Below are 3,950 nucleotides of genomic sequence, written 5' to 3'. Positions count from 1 at the left end.
CCAAGAGACAGGGTCTTGCTAAACTGCTAAGTTCCCCAGGCTGGACTCAAACTTCGGATCTTCCTGGTTCAGCTTCCCGAAGTGCTCCTAGGTGAGCATCACCACATTGGGTTTATCTCTACTCTCTTTAAGACTCAGTATAAGATGTAACTCATGGTTTAACTTGAGTCTAAATACAAGAAACCAACCAGACAAACCTAAGTAGAGACATTATACAAAACAATTGCTCTGGACTCATCAACAAAATGCTCATGTTGTTTAGGAAGGGGGACCTGTTAAAAATGGAACAGCAACTCAACATGGCTCATAAACCCTGATTGGAAGGAACCTAAGGACCAGATGTTAGATGATGATTCTGGATTAAGGTCACATTTCCTGAGTTCCAAACCATCATGTGGTTATGCAAAGCATATTTTCTTTCTCAGAAGGTACTTGCTAAAATAGAGATTAAAAAGAAACCATGGGAAATCGTAGATTCTTCTGTGCAGCATTCTTAGTAAGTATGCAATTTTACAATAAAATTAGTGGGGTTAGGAGGGATAAAAGCAATTATTTCTTTCATGCTTGTTACTACAGCAGTATGTTTTATTCCTTAAGTTTGGAAGTTCCCATAAGCCTTAGTATAAAGGGTATAACAAGAGGATGGTATTGTAGATAACTATAAACTCTTATTATTGGCTGGGGATTTAGCACAGCGCCTGCCTGGCAAGCGCAAGGTCGTGAGTTCGATCCCCGATATCGCAAAAACAACAACAACAACAACAACTCTTATTAAACTAATAAAATGAAAAACATCACCTCAAGAAATCAAGAATTTAGCTGGGCATTGTGGCTCATGCCTGTAATCTCAGCACTCTGGGAGGCTGAAGCAGGAAAATTCCATATTCAAGCCTAGCCTGGGCAACTTAGTGAGATCCTACCTCACACTTAAAAAAGAAAAAGGAATATAAGAGCTCAGTGCAAAAGCCCTGAGTTCAATTCCCAAGCAAGCAGCCACCCTCCCCACATCAGGAGCCTCTATGAAACTGTCAAGGATCCAGTACTGGGAGTATTATACATTCAAACACTGTGAGGAGACTTAAAAGACATCTGTGCACCTTAACAGCAACGCTTGCAACTTCAGAGCCAGGCACACTTACTACTGTGTTACCCTATAGCAAAGTCAGTACCTGACTCAGTGACCTCCACAACCTACGACCAGAGTTCCTAAGATGGAAGCTATGAATGTATCCACCACGGAAGTCAAAGCCATCCCATTATATTCTTCGGGCTTTTCCCCATTGCTCCAGGAATGCTACAATTTTGTTGCATTAATTTTATTTGAAAGAGCTCATAACTATTCAATATTAATATTCATCACTTAATTAGTGAGGTCCCTACTACATCTCAGGAATCTCCATTTCACTAACCTGGCCGTGGCCATGTGATGAGGCCTCTAGCATCTCAGGCATCATGTTGACCACATCAGTGCTCAGACAGTTGGGGGCAGAGAGAATTAATGGGAAAAGATGCTTTGAGTACCCCTAAGGTTAAATGCCATGGTAACAAATTCCCCTTCAGGACAGCCTTTTGAGTACTTCTTTCCTAAACAGATTGCCTAACCCATTTAGGTGCAATTCCACAGCTAAAATCAAGCCTTCAGGTCTCCGTAAGGAACTGTTACTTCTTCAAGAAGAATTTAAAATATATCTGAGAACAAAGAGTTCAACTGTGATATTAAAAAAAATATTGAAATGAATTATTCAAGTTTCATGGCTTTTCTTATCGCAGCAATTATGATGCTGAAGGGGAAAATCCTCTCAGTTATATTCCCAGACTACCTACAACAAATACACAGTGTAAATAAAGGAACTCAAAATTCTAACTTAGAAGGGATTATAAACCCGCATTTGTGGAAGTTTAATTTTTCTGCACTTCTCTTTACTTTTTTTTTTTTTTTTTTTTTTGGTACCTAGACTCAAACTCAGGACCTTGCGCTTGTCAGGCAGGTGCTTCTGCCTGCTGGGCTATATCCCCGGCCCTTTACTTTCTAATAGATTTCTGAATGGCTGCCAACCGTTTTATTCCTTTCTTTTTCCAAAGCACCATCACAGCAAACTGGTATGCATAGTCAGTGGAGTTCTAAGGAACTTAGAAAGATAACAAAATACCAAAGGTATTCAAAGAGCCTGAAAACCCGACAAAGATTACAAACCTAAAAGGATTAGAAACTACAAAGATAAACTGTGGTTATAGTTTTAGTTTTCCCCCACTTTTGTCCCTCCTGAATAGGCCCTCACACATGCTAGACAAGTGCTCTACCACTGAGCCATGCCCCCAGCACCATTATTTTTATTTTTTGAGACAGGGTCTCACTGTGTAGCCCAGGCTGGCCTTGAGTCCACTATGTAGCCCAGGCTGGCCTCGACTCGCAGCAATTCTCGTCTCTGCCTTCCGAGTGCTGGGATTACAGGCATGTGCTACAATGCCCAGCTCATTTTTTTGAGTGAAGAACTCGCTGATGACCAGGCTGGCCTTGAGCTTTCCATCTTGTTGTCTCAGCCTCCTATGTAGTTGGGATTACAGACATATGTCACTACACCCAGCTCATCTGGGATCTCCCACTTGTCACTTTCTACTGGTTCATTCCTAAAAGTACAAATGTAGGACCGTGCATCAATACTACACAAATAAACCCCTCCACTCGCTCCTCTTAACCCCTGGCCCCTGTGCCGTTTCATCACCTCCCAGCCTCTGGGAAGACTTGTCTGCATGTACTTTCTCCACGACAGCTTCTCCATCTGTCTCACCCCGCTGACACTCCTGTGCAAAGCTCATATACAATTTCTCCAATGGAGTTGTGTGTATAGCCTTCTTTCAGGTAATTCTGGCGTAACTGACAGCTTGAAACCATGTCCTTTCTTAGGTCTCTCTTGGTTTCCTCCTACCTCTCGGGCCAATCGTACCTCCTTGGCAATACCTCCGCGTCGGTGTTTCCAGCCCCCTAACACATCCTCCCAGTCCTCTTCTCTTTGACCTTAACTGATGGAACTGAACCCAGAGCCTCCTGCACGAACTATATACCCTCAGCCCTTGCCTTTCATTCTTAGTGCTATGAATATCATCTCTGGGCTTCAAATTGTCTTCCAGCCCAGGTTCATCATCTGAGCTCCAGTCTCGAGTATCCTGTGTCTGGATGACAACCTCACACTGCACCCTAAACCCCCAAACGAACACTACATTCCCTTCCCCAAATCTATTTTCCAACTAGTTTCCTCATTTGAGTGCACGGCTCTACTAACCACTCAGGAACTCCCTGTTGATTTCTCTCTTATCCCTCACTGTTCAGTCCATTACGGAATCCCTTTACCTCTCCAAACTCCATTTCAGGTATTTCCACTTCTTTCTGTCCCTACTGTCACCCGTGAAATCCAGGCCATCGGCTCCCCAACTCTGGATCGCCCATAGCCTCTAGCTGCTGGAGTCTCCTCTTACCTATCCTGCTCATTCTCTACCTGCTGGTCTTTTAAAGAACATAAATTGAGTCTGCTACTGTGTCAGGGGTCTGCAACCCAGCACCCAGGCTGGGGGAGGCAGGAGGGCTGCAAACTCCAGCCTGTCTGGGCAAAGGAGCCAGGAGGATGGGTCGGGGATGGAGCTCAAGGCGAAGTCCTGAGTTCAATCCTCAGGAAGGAAAAACCAAAACAACACCACCACTCGATACTCCTGGGTCCAAACACACAGAATCAATCTGAAAAAGTAAACAGAACGGCCCGGGGGTAGCTCGGCGGGGCCTCGCTTGCCTCTCCCCCGCCTTCGGGGCGCCTTCCCTCGATTATCTCCCAGGCCCCGGGGGAGCGGGCGGGTGCCGCCGCCGAGGCTGGAATCGGCCGGGCCGGGCGCGCGTTATCTTCCGAAGAATTCACGCGGCGCGCACGGGCTCGCGGCTCCGGGCCCCGGGACCTCGAGGA

The 3,950-nt window shown here is 45.4% G+C and overlaps 2 protein-coding genes across 2 annotated transcripts in view; both read right to left on the bottom strand.

The window, feature by feature from the left end:
• The window catches only part of LOC102015709 (histone acetyltransferase p300-like), a gene marked incomplete in the record, with an annotated part of 27,134 nt that overhangs the window by 5,506 nt on the left and 17,678 nt on the right, over positions 1–3,950 (bottom strand).
• LOC102016042 (histone acetyltransferase p300-like) overlaps positions 1–3,950 on the bottom strand; it is a 10,049-nt gene that overhangs the window by 5,506 nt on the left and 593 nt on the right. The window lies entirely within an intron of this gene.

This window comes from Chinchilla lanigera, unplaced genomic scaffold (assembly GCF_000276665.1).
Source record: "Chinchilla lanigera isolate Chin_1 unplaced genomic scaffold, ChiLan1.0 scaffold00012, whole genome shotgun sequence".
NCBI classification, from domain to species: Eukaryota; Metazoa; Chordata; class Mammalia; order Rodentia; family Chinchillidae; genus Chinchilla; species Chinchilla lanigera.
Note: the sequence above shows the minus strand (reverse complement) of the source record. Positions and strands in the feature narration are given on the sequence as shown.